Source organism: Benincasa hispida, chromosome 2 (genome assembly GCF_027475165.1).
Source record: "Benincasa hispida cultivar pf3 chromosome 2, pf3_genome.v1.1, whole genome shotgun sequence".
NCBI lineage: Eukaryota > Viridiplantae > Streptophyta > Magnoliopsida > Cucurbitales > Cucurbitaceae > Benincasa > Benincasa hispida.
This window is the reverse complement of record NC_143479.1, coordinates 11,098,224-11,116,245: the sequence shown is the minus strand read 5'-3', so window position 1 is coordinate 11,116,245 and position 18,022 is coordinate 11,098,224.

Sequence of the window (18,022 nt, the reverse complement as noted above, 5' to 3'; positions counted from 1 at the left end):
TAGATTTCAGATGGCTTTGAAATCACATCCAACGCACGAGTATCCTGGGAGAACTCCTTATTCTAAATTGATGCTACTTCCTGTCTTTTCTGTCCAACAGTATCTCCCCTCTTGGAACTTCTTGACCGATGCATGGTCTTGCTACCAACGCATGGTATTCTCCCAATTAGTCCTCGCACACTTTTCTTTATGTTCTTTGAAGAGAATTTGAGTTCTCATCTGAAGTCCTTGGCTCTATTTATAGGCGTCCAAGATTGTTCCATGGCCGACACCTCCTACTTGGTCGCATGACCAAGTGTCTCTTCCTTACACTATCAACGCAATCTTGCATCAGCATAACCCAAGGTGTCTTCTTCTCCCTTCACCAACGCATAGCCCTTAACCTTTCATGTCTTCTTATGCTTCCACCTCTTTTACTTAAGGCTTAAGAATTCTTCCTAACAAGCCACATGTTCGGATGACATCCTCCATGAGTTCATCCTTCTTATGCGTCCACAAACCCTTGGATGTTCAACGCATATTAGGCCATCAACGCATAGTCTATAATCTACGCATAGCAAGCCAACTCACTACCATCACAATCCAGCTTAGCCATCGCAAGAGCCAGCCATCACCAACGCATAGGATGGCCGTTCATCCTCGACGCATAGGCGTGCTGCATAGGCGCTGGTCATCGCTCGCAAGGTTTACCACATGGGCACTTGGCAAGGCGTTCGACGTATGGTAGGGTGCTCGATGCACGGCCACTCAGCAGGGCACTCCGACGTATAGGTTAGGTGTTTGGCATGGTCGCTCGGCACATGGGCAGGGGCGCTTGGTTGGCCGCTCGAAGCATTGGGCAAGGGCGCTTGGCATCGACCACTCGACGCATGGGCTGGGCGTCTGGCCGAGCCTACTCAACGCATGGCTGGGCATTTGGCCAAGCCTGCTCAACGCATGGCTGGGCATTTGGCCGAGCCTGCTCGGCGCATGCCACCCTCTAGCCCTCGTGCCATCCCAATGCCTCACCCTCGGCTGCCATTCTTCAACCGCCTACCACCCTCTAATGCATCCCTTCAACTTTCTTCTTTCACCAACGTATACCACCACAACTCTTCCAAGGCATCCATTGAGTTTAATGCATTGATCTCACCTCCAAGGCATGCGTCAATCCTACTTCCAATTCTCCCTTTGCCCAAGTAATCTCTCCAAGATCTTATGACCAATGCATAGTAATGCCTAGTCCAACACTTAGTCAAATTTTCATCAGCTAATGCTTAACTCAAGGAAAATCTATTCAACACTTAGAAATTTCCTTCTCTTCAACATAGGATTTAACTTTCTCTTAGTTAATCCCTTAATCACCTGTTTAAGTAGGAAAAATGAAAATCTGGGTTTCACAATGTAGGAAAGCTATTTTAATATCAAGTTGTTCTAGCTCTAGATCTTGTTGTGCCATAATGGATGGTAGTAGTCTGATTGAAGTGGATAATGAGTTAGTAGTAGTCTACCATAATGGATTCAATTGTATCATTTCTTATTAGGGATTCAACTTCATCATTCATAGCCTTTATCCACTTCCTTGCCTTAGCACAACTCACTGCCTCTTCAAAAGTGGAGAGTTCTAACTCATTATCCAATTCTGATTCATTTAGAGTTAGATTGATATAGTCATCATATCTTGAAGGTGGTACTATAGTTCTCCTTTGCCTGTCTCTAGCTAGGGTATAATCCCTTAGGTCTAGTCCCTCTTGCTCAATGTCAGAAGCTGCCTCCTCTTCTACTTCTTCATGATGAGGCAACTGACCACTTGAATTGTTTGGATTTGAGCTTGAGGGATCAATTGTAGGCAGTAAATGCTCCACCTCAATTGTTTTTGTCTTCTCTTGTGGTGTTGAATTAGAAGAGTTAGGTTTTTGCATAAACATCTCTATCTCTCTAAAATGACATCTCTGCTTGTTACACACTTCTTCTCAGTAGGATGCCATAGTCTAAAGCCCTTCATTCCTTCAGTGAACCCCAAAAATATACATTTTACTACACGGGTAGCTAGTTTACCTTTATTTTGATGCACAAAACCTTGCACCCAAACACCCTTAGGTTATTTAGGTTAGGTGGATGTTTGGTCCACTTTTCCTCTGGAGTAAGTAAGTCAAGTAAGGCATGAGGGCATCTGTTTAAAGTGTAGACTATATAAGAGGCTACTTCAACCCAAAACTTCTCTGGTAGGATAGCATCTGATAGGAGACTCCTAACCCTCTCCATAATTGTTTTGTTTAGTCTCTCTGCCACCCCATTTTGCTGAGGTCACCTCACAGTCCTGTGTCTAACAATCCCTTGCTATCTACAAAAAACATTAAACTCATCTGCACAAAATTCAAGTCTATTATCTATCCTAAGACATTTTATTTGACAGTTAGTTTGTTTTTCAACCAAAGTCTTCCATTCTTTGAATTTCTTAAACACCATATCCTTAGTTTTGAGGAAAAATATCCAGCATTTCCTAGAATAATCATCAACAAAGGTTAGGAAATACCTGGCTCCACTTAAGGATTGGAAAGGCGAAGGACCCCAAAGGTCTGAAGGCACATAGTCAAGGATAACCTTAGTTGTGTGTTGGGCCTTAACAAAACTCTGCATGGTTACCTTGCCTATCACACGATGCTCATAGAAGGATAGGCTCTGATGAATTCCTTTAGGTAGAATTTCTTGGTTGGCAAGAGCTTGAAGGCCTTTGGCATTAATATATGAAAGTCTTTTGTGCCAAAGGTCTCCTTCAGTAGGCTCCTTGGTGGTAGTCACAACTAGGGCTAATTGCATTTTCTGAACTCCTTGAACAACATAGTGAAGAAACTCTTATACAAGAGTACCTATGAGCAGAAGCGGATCTTTCCAATTCAGTGTGATAAAATTTAACAATATACATTCTAATATACAGATATGCATTGAAAACACTAATTACTAACATAATTTAAAAGATAAAATACATGAGACTGAGAAACTTACTAGTTGAAGACTTTCTTCAGAAAACTCGATCTCACCGTGAACGAACTCCTCTCGCTCCTTCTCGTCCAGCAAGAAATCACCTAGCACCCCCACGGTCATCTACACGAACAGCAGCACACGAACAAAAGGCAACGGGGATGACACTACCACTCGAAGCCCTTAGTATTCTCGGAGTGAGAATCCAAATGGTGGACTTTGATGGAATTAGTAGAGGGGAGGAGGAAAGACTATCGTGTACAGCAAACAAGCAAGTAGGAGAAAGGGAAGACTATCGTATAGTCGGGTGCTTGATGGTCTAGGTCGGGGAACACATTCGTGTAGTAATTTCTAAACGATCGTATATGAAAAGGTAAGCGATCGTTTAGTTATGCTCAGGTGCTAAGTGATCATCTAGTAAAGGTAAGAAGCCGTTTAAGAAATCGTGGGTGATCATTTAGGAAAGCGCGGGGTGTGGGTGTGCGATCGTTTAGTAGGCGGGCACTATCGTTTAGGCTCTCAACACTAAGCGATACAATACTTATCACACCATGAGCGATTTAGCGTGTCTCTTGCAAAATGAAAACTATTTTCATTTTATTCTTCAGTTACTAGAACTGAATTGAACTTCCCACTATCACATGAATTCGGAGAAAACTTTAGTCAATTATCTCATAACCACCCAATTAATAAAATAATTAATATAATCATATTATATTCTTAACCTATAGTTTGATATCATATATCAACTATAGTGTTTTCTCCTCTACTTGATATAAATCATATTTATATCCAATTTTCTCCAAAATAATGTATCTCATACATTTAGTCAATCATATCATATATAATTAACCAGTTTAATTATATCATATATAATCGAACTCCCTCTTGTCAATTTGAACATTTCAAACTGACCCAAAAACTGATGTCGTGAAAAAAAGAGTCTTCCCCTACTGAGGCTTCCCCAGACTGAGTGGACTGCACTTTCTGTTGTTGTTGTTTATTTTTCTCTTCATTTTTCCATTTTCAGGGTTTTGCAGTCCTTGATTAGATGCTCAAACTTTTTGCAATACTTGCATCTAATCTTCAACTTTTCTTTGCCTTCTTCTGTCAAATTATGCTTGTCCTTTTCTTTGTTGTTTTGCTTAGACTTGCCTTTCACAGATAAGTCTTCAGCACTAGGTTTTCTTCCTTGTTAGTTAATAATGTCATTTCTCTTATCCTTAGTACTGAAATGATTATGTCAATAGTGATAGAGTCTCTTCCATATTTTAAGGTTGTCTTTACATCTTTGTATGCGTCTAGAAGTGAATTCAGATGCACAAAAGCTTCATTATCTACCATAATGTCTTCACCTTAAGTCTTGAACTCTGTTGTAATTCTTTTAAAATCATCAAGATTTTCAGTCAAGGTTTTTGAAGAACTCATCTTGAAAGTAAAAATCCTTTCTCTCAAGAAAAGCTTGTTTGGCAAATCTTTAGATTTATACAGTTCATTCAACTTCGTCCACATTTTAAATGTTGTATTTTGATCAATAACCTGTCTAAGCACATTGTCTGATAGGTTTAGGACAAGCGTTCCATGAGCAATTAGCTCCATATTCTTCCTTTCTTCTTTTGTTGCAGTGGTAGGAAGTTTAATTGGGTCTTCAAGAGCTTTGTGTGCCCTTTATTTCCCCAAAACAACCCTGATCTTTGCTTTCCATAAGCTAAAGTCTCATTTTCTATCAAATTTCTCAATGTCATATCTTGATACAGCCATCTTGCGTTTTCTTTAAAGTTCTGAATGCTTCAAGATCTACTTTATTTGATTTTTGACTGATCTTGTATATTTCTTGCCGGTTCTGGTACCACTTTATTGGGCTATGTTGAAGTATTTGGTGGGCTCATAAAGACTACACCAAGGCCCAAACTAAAAATCTTGTTCAACTCAAACCAGCTCAAAGAAAACCTTTCTCTGAGTACCTTGTGCTGAAAGCACAATCCTTATGAAGGTTTGATCAGGCCTTACATATTGATGGCTGGGATTAGATCTAGGCATTCACACAATCAGATTGCTTTGAATAACTATCTTTCATTTTTCTTTCTTTCAGATTAGAGCGCTCGAGAGAGAAGAGAGAAAAGAGGGGAAATGTTGTCTGTTTAGCTCGAGGAAAAAAACTGAGAAATAGATGATGATTTAGTAAGCAAGAAGTGCAAAAAGAAGAAGAAGAAGAACACCAATCTTTAACGTGGTTTGACAACAACAAGGCCTACATCCATGGAGAACCTGATTTGTTATTCAATCTTGAATAGATCTTTGGAAATTACAGATAAGTTGGTAAGAAGAACTTTCTATTTTTTAGTACCTTTATGAGCTAGCTATGATGTATATTTATAGAGCTTTACAAAGTAGTTGACTTGTAAAGTTTAATTTCAGCATGTTCTCCTTAACACCCCTTTTGATAGAAAAGTAGGATGAAGGGTATACTCATACATTGTCCAAGTGTGATTATCATTAAGCTTCATTTTAGAGTTTTCACAGTGGAATCATTTAAAACTATCAATCAAGGCATAAAGGGCGGAAGAAAACACCATATTTGCCTTGTTCTCACCATTGCATGTGGCCTCATTTGAGCCGACTTTTCTAATAACTAAACTTTTTCTTCTTGTGATTGGTGAAGAAGAAGATATTTTGGCCATCAATTCCTCCACATTGTTGCCATATTTGAGAAGGTGGTTGGTTATAAAGGTCTATGACCGGCAACACAATGGGAGGAATTGAAATCTCCCACAATCTTGTGAAAAAGATAGAAACTCAACAATTCTTCATCGGTGAAAGAGAAGATGTGACCGATGGAAAGCATGCTTGGATTCATCGTCATAGATTTCTTAATTCGTGGACAGGTTGGAAAGTTAACGAGTAAAGAAAAACAAGATTTTCGTCTTCAAAAAAGGAGAAAATAATTAACTGGTTTTTGTGCAAAAAAAAGAAAAAAAAACTCCGAAGTCAGCAGGCAGTGGTGATTGGTGTTTCGGTGAAGGCAGAAAAAGAGAGGGAGAAAGTGACAATTAAGTTTGTTTGTGAGAAGGCAGAGGCTTAATTCAAAAACAAAATGACAAATTAATGCAATTTTTTACACTTTTTATGCCTATTAATTAATTCTACATAAATAAATCTCTTTGTTTGTATTGTCTTTTCTTTTCTTTCTCTTTCTTTCTTTTTACGTCATATCCATTACAAATTTACAATAACATTTAAATCTTTATTTTCTATCTTTTTTAAATAAATTAATTCACCTAATTAGATTTAAATCATATTCATTTTTAATCTACACAAATTTCATTAACCAATAAGTTTTAAATCATCTCCAAATTAATTTAACTAGGATTTTAAGTATGTGGCCAATGAGAAGCATGCTTTGATGGTGGATGATGCGAAGCATGTTTGGATTCATCATCATGGTATAATGCAAGAAATTAAAGAATGTGAAAAACAAATAAATCTAACTATTTTAATTAATACAATTACACTTCTATTATTTTTATCTTTTATGTGCATAATATATATTTACAACACATTATACTGCTCAAAAGGGAAAAAAAATACAATAGGGGTTTAATGGTACTACGTCCAAAACTTGTTTACATATAGAAAATGAAGTGACGTTACTTACTGACGACCGGTTCTGGTGGCAGACGGTGGACGGCGGACCGGAAGATGGTGACGGATTAGCATTACGTGAGTTTATGATAAAGCGATAAAGAATTTTATTTGCTTAGGTAGTTTTTTTTTTTAAACAAAAAAACAATGATTAGCTGCAATCTAATTTCTCACATCTCTACCACATAAAAAAGAAATTAAAAATTATTTTTTAAAAAATAAAAATGTCAAATGGTAGTATTTTATTGGATTATATACCACCCAAGTTTTTCTCTTTTGCAAATACACACATATATGTATGTATATATATGAATTGTGACTGTGACAAACTTGCTAATGTTACCCACCTGCTATCCAAATATATGATTTAAACATACTGTCAGTCCGTCACCGCACTGGTTCTCATTGTTCAGATGTAACGATTTGGCTTTTTAGGACATGCTAGGTCGTTATTACATGCATGCATAAATCTCAAAACGACTATCTCATAAATTTTAACCAAATCAAACGAATTTAATTAAATAAATAACTTTTTAAAATCTAAATAATTGAAAATATTTGATCGGGTTCCCCTTAAAATATAAGTTCAAAATAAATTTCATGAAGTTTTTATAAATAAAAATTCCAACAATGAAACTCTAAGTTCAAACTTCAAGACTAGAATTTAAAACACTAAAACATGAAACATGAGCGGAAGTATCTCTCTAGTCCCAACGGCACGATCATGGTTTCCTCAATAAGTAAACCCACTACCGGGATCAGGCTAAGCATTTATGTCCTCTAGATGCCACTCTCTAGTGGGACATTCATAAACCTCTAGGAAGCTCAGATACTTTTAATTGTGTAAAGAATCGGTATCAGATACGAATACGTCCAGATACGTGGCAGATACATGATTTGAAGTATCTGATTTTTTTTTTTTTTTTTAATTTTCAGATACAGGTATCTGCTTCCAGATATGTGAAGGGAATACGTAGGTCAATTTTTTGTTCCAAATTTAAGGTCAACCATTTAAAAACCCAACGTACAACCCATTTTCTTTAAGCGCATGTTTATGAGTGATTTTAAAATCATTAAAAATCACTTTTTTCATTTTTAAAATCACTAAAAAAATACAATTTTAATTACTCAAAATTAATTTAATTTTCAATTTCACACTTTTAAATGCAATTTTCATATCATCAAAATTAGTTTTGAAGAATTCAACATGTTTCACGATGATTTTGAAAACAACAAAAGTGATTTCAACCATTTAAAATTACTTCCAAACATAAAAGTCCACCTAAATTGAGCAATCCAAAACAAAATAAATTAAAAATGATAAAACATAATTCTTTTTTAAAAAAATCCGAAACATAATTAAATCTTCATTCTTCCCTTCTCTCTCACTATTTAAATCATGATTCACACCTCCTTCATCCTCAACTTAATTATTGAATCTTCATCTTCTCCTTCTTTCCTACCGTCTACTCTAGTCACTCAACAATCACTCGACATTACTGGATTTTTTTTCAAGTTTTCACTCTCTTCTCGAATCTATTCTAATCTAACTTAAAATATGTATTATAGAAATTAAGTATCGTCGTATCGTATTGTATCCGTATCTGTATCTGTGCTTCTTAGATAAACCTCTACTTTCCATGGGATGGTCATCTAGTAAATAATTGAACTCATCCTACCGTAGTTAAGATGTACCCACAAACCTCTGGTGAAATCCCATAGGAGATCACTAACCTTTGGTAAAGTTCCGAAGGACATCACAACCTCTGGTGAAATCCCGAAAGAAATCACTAACCTCTGGTAAATCCTCAATGAGACACAACCTCTAGTAAATCCCGAAGGAAACACAAACCTTTGGTGAATTTCGAAGAAAACACAAACCTCTGGTGAATCCCGAAGAAGATACAACCTCTGGTGAATTTCGAAGGAAAAAAAACCTCTAATGAATCTCGAAGGAAACACAAACCTTTGGTGAATTTCGATGGAAACACAAACCTTTGGTGAAATCTGAAGGAGACCAAGGAGATCACCACCTCTGGTGAATCCCGAAGGAAACACAAACCTCTGGTGAATCTCAAAGAAAACATAAACCTCTGGTGAAATCCCAAAGAAGATCACCACATCTGGTGAATCCCGAAAGAAACACAAACCTCTGGTGGGTATCTAACTATGGGTAGAGTGTAACTATCACGGTCATAAATAACATGCATCATAAAATAGAGTCTCACACATAAATCATAATCTAAAGTTCATTCATTCTCATGCATGTCAAATAGTATCTAGATCATGCTCATACATCCTTGTAAAATATCTTACAAAATAAAATCATGCTCATTCTTATCACATACATCAAATAGGACAGTCATATGTTCATATTTCCCCACTAATCATACATGATGATTCATACAATTTTAGAACCATCAAAATTATCTTTAATCTTATCGCCTGGCACAAAGGCGGTTCCAGTAGTAAAATTACTTACCTCGAATCGAAATTTCAAAATTAATCCAAGAAATCAGCCTCCAACAAAAACTTAAATTAATGTCTTAAACGCTTTGTTTACTCCAAATTTATTTCAAACTTCGCTCAAAGATTCAAATCTACACATGAGCGATAATTTAGGATTTAGAATCCAATTTCCAACATTTATAACTAATCTAAAAAGTTCCATAGTCTTAATACTCAACAATTATGCACTCTAAAGCTCCGGAACTTGTTGAACAGTACACTAACGACTTTCAAAAACTTGAATCGATGCTTCAAATCTTATAGGTAAATCAAGTTGGCCCAAAATTCAGTGTGTACTAAAGAACCAATCAATAAATCCAAAGAAAAATCATCAACAACTCAACAAATAAAAATCCAGCGAGTGACGATGACCGGGGATGCACAACGACAAACGATTAAAAAAATATATATGAAAATAATAGGGATTTTTCTCTCTAATTGACCTCCTTTTGGAATGAAGTGAATGGTTTGGAATGAAGTTGATGGTTGTATTTATAGAGTAGAAATACTCCTAATCCTAAATTATATGGGATTCCATAACTTGAAGTAATAGATAGATTAGATTCCCTTTTTGAATATGACATTTTCTCTAATTAGAAAATCCATATTTTAATTAATTAGAAAATCCATCATCTAATTAATATAAATTAAATCCAAATTTCTCTTATCAACTCAATTTAAATTAATTATCTTCTCTAATTCGGATCCAAACTCTAAAATTAAAGAGGATAAAATTTAGAACCACAATGTCCCCTTTCCTTCTTAAATTTCAAATTCCTTTTAATTTCCACATCCCGACCTTACCTGGCGAAACTTCTTAATAAGGTAAGGATCTGAAGGGAAACCATCGAAGATTTCATAGCAGAAGCAGGAATCCATCCTATTTTTAGTTTCACATAATTGATAAATTTACGGAATCAAAACAAAGAAGATTATGCATTAAAACTTAAAAATTACAGCATGCTTTTATAGGGAGAAGAAGTAACACTTACCTTTGAAGCCAATCTTCTACGTCGTCCCTCGATCCACGATCACAATCCGATCTCCAAACCAAAATACCACCACTTGAGAACCCTCTCCAATCTCTTGAGATTGGGAATAATGCAGGAGTGGTGGGCTCTGCACGTTTTCTTCTTTTTTGGGAGAGGATGAGAGAATAAGAGGGGATATTTTTTTTCAGAGAGAACTCTTCTCTATCAAAGATAGGAGGAGGAAGACGAATGAATTGTTCTCTCCTAACCACCCCACACTGCACATCTGTTTTGAGAGAAATTAAGGGGAGGGAGTTGTAATTCCCTACCTTTAATTAAATTAAAAATAAATTTAATTTAATTTAAATTTGTGTATATATATATATATATATATATTCAGACCAATCAATCGAATATTGATTAATACGTAAAAAGATGCAAACGAAATTCTTCGCTAATTACTAAATTCATTCCTTTTGCTCTCGAGATCCTAATGCAGTTACTAAAGCATAAACTGCTCGTTTTTCCTTCCCCACGAGTATAGCATGATGAGCCTAAGTTACGGCTGTTCCGGATGAAAGGAGAATAGGGTCCATCTAAATCTAAAGGAATGTGAAATCCATCTTCGAGAACAAAACCTTTGAAGAAGGAGTTGAGAGACATATTCCCCGGGAATCCTATTTTTTGAATTTTGGAAAAATCAAGCACCATCCCCATGGACGCTATGTTATCCGAACTCCCAGCATCAATGATCATCTTTGCACTGGCCTTTTTACTTACATACCAAACCCTTTTACTTGTGGAATTGGTGTTTAAACCATTTCTCAACTCGGCCTTCTTCGTTTTTTATGAAAAAGAAATCCAATCTCGCGATATATATATATATATTATATGTTATATCAAACATAATACATAACCTATAGTTTTATATTGTATCAAATACAATATAAACTATAGTTTTATTTTTCTCAACTATTTATGGTATTTAACATAAATCATATTTATATTAAAATGAATCTCATTCATATAATTAGTATTTGAATCATATTCAAATTTCTCTAAAAAAAAAACTTTATATTATAATGTATCCAATACATTATTAATTATATCAAATTTAAATAATTATATCATATATAATTAATTTTCCTTAATTAATTTAAACAATTCAAATTAATCCAAAATTAATTCTCAATTAAATCCTGTTGAGCTACAGATGGGCCTTATGGACCTATAGATTAAAGCTCCAATGTACTTGGATAATTAATTAAACTCTTTTAATTAAATTACCCAACATCCATTAACTATCGGTCATTCCCTTAAATACCAACAGTTGCACTCTTCGCACTACATATATATTTCTGTGTCCATTGGATATAACCAGTAAACGGTACAAGGACCCTTCACTAAATGACCTGGAAATAGTATTTGATCAAGATTGTCTTGCTTAGTGAAGAAATATTTGACTACCCCTCAGTAGCATCTATTCTAATTCACTAATCTATTGTTGCAAATAAATAAAGAAATATGGGTACTTTATTACTTTTTGCTAAAATTGGGTTTATATGCATAAGTCTAATAGAATTTGTTTATTTTTTCAGCAATGTTGAACTCGATTATACAACTATTAGCTTATAGTAAATTCAACAGTGAAGGGTTTTCAAGCTGGAAATCAAATAGAATATAAATATGATACTAGTGGTTAACGATTTGAGGTTCGTTTAAATGGGGGAATGTCCTCCTCTTCCCAGTTCAAATGCTAACCGAATTGTTTGGGAAGCCTATGACAGATGGGTTCAGACTAACGATAAACCCAGAGCCTATATCTTAGCAAGCATATCTGATGTGCTTACTAAGAAGCATGAAACCATGGTCACTGCATGTAAGATCATGGCGTCGTTACAAGAGATATTCAGGAAACCGTTTTTTTAGGTATGATATGATGCTATTAAGTACGTCTATAATTCTCGCATGAAAGAGGGGACCTCTGTTTGAGAACATTTCCTGGACATGATAATCCATTACATTCAATGTTGCAGAAGCTCATGGCGCTATCATAGATGAGACAAGTCAAGTTAGTATGATCATGGAGTCTCTTCCGAAGAGCTTCTTGACTTTTTGAACTAACGCTGTAATGAATATGATTGATTACAACTTGACCACTTACTGAACGAACTCTAGACTTACCAATCCATGATTAATAAAAAAAGGAAAGTGAAGCAAATGTTATTTAACAAAAGAAATTTCTAAAGGGACTCGTCTGGGACGAAAACCTCAGAGAAAAAGAATTTTGCCTCTTCTTCAAAGGATAAGAGTATCCCAATGAAGAAGAAAGGAAAAGGGAAGAAGAAAACTCCTACAAAGAAAAGCAAGAACGAAGCACCAAAAGGAAAATGTTTCCATTGTAATGAAGATGGACATTGGAAACGAATTGCTTGCAGTATCTTGCTGAAAAAAGAGCTGATAAGGCAAACCAAGGTAAATCTAATTTACTTGTGATAGAAACGTGCTTAGTGAAAAGTTCTCATTTGACCTGGAAACTAGATTTCGGTGCCACTAACGATCTTTACACTTTTCTTTAGGAAACTAGTTCTTGGACTCAGCTATCAGAGAATGAAATGACTTTCAAGGTGGGAATGGGCAAATTCATTTTAGCAAAAGCAGTGGGAAACGTCAACTTATCTTTTTGGAGATGCTTACATTTTACTTGAAAATGTATATTATGTACCTAGAATGAAAAGGAACTTAATCTCTGTATCTTGTCTACTAGAAAATATGTGTAAAGTAACTTTTGAAATCAATGAAGTGTTCAATAGTTCAAGAGGTATTCATATTTGTTCTGCTAGACTTGAAAATAACTTATATGTGTTAAAACCGACTTAAGCAAAAACCATTTTAAATATAAAGATGTTTAAAATTGCATAAACTCAAAATAAAAAGCAAAAGATTTCTCCCAATATCTATCTTTGGCACCTAAGACTTGGTCACATAAATCTCAATAGGATTGAAAGATTGATAAAGAACGGTCATCTTAATCAGTTTGAAGAAAGTTCATTACCTTCGTGTGAATCATGTCTTGAGAGTAAAATGACCAAAAGAACTTTTACAAGAAAAGGTCTTAGAGCCAAAGAACCTCTAGAATTTACACATTTAGACCTCTATGGTCCGATGAATGTTAAAGCTCGAGAAGGATATGAATATTTTGTCAATTTTGTTGATGATTATTCAAGATATGGATATATTTACTTAATGAGCTATAGATCTGAAACTCTTGAAAAGTTCAAAGAATTTAAGACAGATGTTGAAAACTTATTAAGTAAAAGAATCAAAACTCTTCGATTGGATCGATGTGGTGAATATATAGATTTACAATTCCAGAACTATCTAATAGATCATGAAATTCGATCCCAACTCACAGCGCCTAGAATACCACAACAAAATGGTGTTGCAGAAAGGAGAAATCGAACCTTGTTGGACATGGTTCATTCGATGATGAGTTACGCTCAGTTACCTCAATCCTTTTGGGGGTATGCAGTACAGATTGTTATATATATTTTGAACATGGTTTCCTCAAAAAGTGTTTCAAAAACACTGTATGAGTTATGGAGAGGACGTAGTAAAGATAGTTTACGTCACTTCAAAATTTGGGGATGTCTGGCATACATGCTGGTGCAAAACCCCAAGAAGTTAGAACAACGTTCAAAATTATGCATATATATGAGATACCCTAAAGAAACAAAAGGTGGACTAATTTATAATCCTCAAGAAGATAAAGTATTTGTATTGACAAATGCAACATTCTTAGAGGAGGATCATATTGGGAATCATCAATCTCGCAGTAAACTAGTATTAAGTGACATGACCAGAGAAATTACAGATAAATTAACAAAAGTTGTCAATCAATCTAGTCCATCAACGACAGTTGTTGCTCCATCACATCCTTCTCAAGAGTTGAGAATGACGTAGTGAGAGGGTTGTTCATCAACCTAACCAGAAACTCAAGTCATCATACCCGATGATGGCCTAAAGGATCCATTGACCTTTAAACTGGCAATAAAAGATGTTGATAGAGAACAATGGATAAAAGCCATGAACCTAAAAATGGAGTCAATATACTTCAATTCTGTCTGAGAACTTGTAGATCAACCAGATGGGGTTAAACCTATTAGTTGCAAATGGATTTACAAGAGAAAACGAGACCAAACTAGCAAGGTACAAACCTATAAAGTCAGCCTTGTGGCAAAAGATTTTACCCAAAGAGAAGGGGTAGACTATGAAGAAACCTTCTCTCTTGTTGCCATGATAAAATCTATAAGAATACTTTTATCTATTGTTGCATTTTTATGACTATGAAATATGGAAAATGAATGCCAAGATAGCCTTTTTGAATGACCATCTTGATGAAAATATTTACATATTTTAACGAGAGGGGTTTATTGAACAAGGTCGAAGACTCAAGAGTAAAAGGTTTGCAAGCTTAAAAGATCAATTTATGGGTTAAAACAAGCATCTAGATTCTAAATCTTATGGCTTTGAGCAAAATATTGACGAACCTTGTGTTTACAAGAAGATAGTCAACAAAATTATAACTTTCCTGGTTCTTTATCTTGATGATATCTTGCTCATCGGGAATGAGACAAGTTTTCTTGATGACGTAAAAAGATGGCTAGCATCGCAATTCCAAATGAAAGATTTAGAAATGCACAATATGTTCTTGGAATCCAAATTGTTCGAAATCACAAAAATAGAACACTAGCGTCATCTCAAGCATCTTATGTTGACAAGATGTTGTCAAGGTATAATATGCAAAATTCCAAAAAGGGTATGTTACCTTTTAGACATTGAATTCATTTTTCAAAGGAATAGTGTCCTAAGATGCCTCAAGAAGTTAAGAAAATGAAAAGAATTCCATATGCATCAGCAGTTGAGAGTCTAATGTATACTATGTTGTGTACACGTCTTGGCATATGCTTTGCAGTTGGAATTATCAGCAGGTTCCAATCCAACCCTAGACACAATCATTGGACTACTGTTAAGAACATCCTCAAGTATCTTCGAAGAACGAGGGACTATATGCTCATGTATGGGCCTAAGGATTTGATCCTTATGAGATACATTGATTATGATTTTCATACAGATGTAGATTCTAGGAAATCTACTTCAGGATCAATTTTCACTCTTAATGAAGGAAGTATAGTGTGGAGAAACATCAAACAGAGTTGTATAACTGACTCTACGATGGAAGCTGAATACATAGCTACATGTGAAGCAACTAAAGAAGTCGTATGGTTATGCAGTTCCTCATAGATTTGGAAGTGCTTCCAAATATGCATTTGCCTATCACTTTGTATTGTGGTAACAGTGGAGCAGTTTCCAATTCAAAGGAACCAAGAAGCCACAAACGCGAGAAAAACATCGAAAGAAAATATCATCTCATTCGAGAGATAGTACACAGAGGAGACGTGATAGTTACATAGATAGTCTCTGAAGATAATCTTGTTGAACCATTTAAGAAGGCCCTCACGACTAAAGTGTTTGAGGGTCATCTGGTCAGACTAGGACTACGAGCTTCATAATCTAGGGCATGTGGGAGAATGTCAAGGGTATATAGATGCCCCAGCTTATTGTATTTTCTCTCTTAATCTCAATATTGTGTACATTATATATTTGTATGTATTTGTAACTTACTGGAATATTAGTCCAAGTGGGAGATCTAGGAATGTCCTAAAACTCGCAGTTTGTAAATATTAGAAACATATCTATTTATCAATAAAAGTATTATTGAGTTGTTCATTCAATAAAATGTTATTAATATTGCATTTTGTTGTAAAATCCAATAAACAAATCCATGGCTATAGTATGAATACTTTAACTTTATGTAGAGATATAAATGTGGATCAAGTTTTAGTTTATAGCCAAAATGGTATATGAGTATATGGATGAGATTGGGTACCTCATCCTGGTGACATTATTGGATGCAGCCCACTTTGTATACTGAGATGAATGATGTGATCCTAAAATCATTCATGTAGAGACATGTGAGTGGGGACATCCTATGCAAAAGATGTTTGCATAAGACTGGACCTCGAAATAGTCACTTTTATTTATAACGACCATTTACTGTTAAAACTAACTATTTCAAATTTGATGACCTAGGGTAACTTAATCTTAATCCTGAGCTAACTATGAACTCCTATTTATTCGAGATTGTCCTTTGATCTACACAGGTGAGAGTAGTCCAACAACACTGCTCAATAAGTCTCCCATTTTAGGGATGAGATCGGATAGATAGCTAGGAACATAGTCCCGCAATATGGAATCCACTCCTATCCGATTTAGGGTTATTGTTCTTTTAAGTACTGATTCCTAGTCTTGAACAACAGGGCCCCACCCTCTCATGATCGAGAGGGACATGGTTTATTAGTTGGACTGTGAACCAATTGCTCAATAGAGGTTCAGTGGAAGCTTAAAGAGTAAGATGTATTTATAGGGGTAAAACGGTAATTTTAACCTAACTGTAAATACAAACAACCTGTGAAGGATCGAGTTATTGATTATGGTTGAAGTGGACAGAAATATATCTACAGTGAGGAGAGTGCAACTATCAAGCTATAATGGTATGTCTCGGTAGTTAACGAATATTGATTAATTCGGTTTAAAGAGTTTAGCCAATTAATCTCAAATCATTGAAGCTCATGATCTGTAGGTACATAAAGTCTCTCTACTAGCTCATAAAATTATATCTTTGAATAGTAAATTGAGCGGATTTGAAATGTTCAATTTCAAAGTTAGGGTTTTGAATTTGAAGTGTTCAAATTCAATTTAGGGTTTGATTAATTATATTCAATATAATTAAAACATTTAAAATTGTCGAAATTAAACATAGTTGAAGAGTTTAAAATATTTAAATATTGATTTAAATATTGATTACATGAATAGGATTCATGTTTGAAATAGGTGTTTTATTAATTTAATATCTGATATTAAATTAATATTTTAATTAATTAATTAAATTAATCATTTTTCAAATTTTAAAATTCAATTTCTGAATTAAATTTTTGGTTTTATTTAAATTTAATTTTGATGTAAAATTAAATAAATAAAACTGAAATTTAAAATGATGTTTTAGTTTGTGGAAAAACCCACATTTTGTACAAATTTGGTGGACTAATTCTTCTTTGAACACCTAAGCCCACTAACTCATGCAATTTCATGTGTCAAATTGTTGATTAAGTGTGTCATGCATGAATTGTCTTCATATATATCTCTGATTTTCAGAGTTGATGAGGATGATGAATCTGAGTTTTTTAAATTCTGAAATTCTCTCCAAACCCTCATTTTTCTCTACCAAATTTGTCTTCAATTCAGTGTTTCCACCACATAATTCAAGTTTGAAGATAGTAGAGAAGATCATTGTGGTGGTCTATTATCAATTTGGAGGCTGAAATCATGGAGAGAAGCATGAATTTCAGTGGTTCATCAAAGGTATTGTACTCTTGAAACCCTCTCCCTTAAAAACAGTTTTCATGCATGCTTTTAAACTCAAATTAAGTGTAATTAAAGTGCTTATTGATTCTGATTTCTTCCGCTATTTGCATGTATACTTTATCACCAATCTTATCCATCTACTACAGACCGTTTAGGCTATTATTTAAACAAGATTCACCTATATATCTCTATATATTTGTTTAAATTACATAAAATAACCTAGGATCTTAGTTTATTGGATTGAATGTATGCTCATAAGATAACAATTATTTTATTAATAACAGTTTGTTTATACAATGTTTACAAATTACGAGAATACAAAAGAGATTTAGGATACCAATCCCAATAGGATCACCTTGTCGACATCAATAATCCTTTGTCTCAATGTCGGTTGTACTGTCAACTAAGCCAATTATGATGTAACTTCTCCCGCTGCAACTGCAATTCCTGTACGC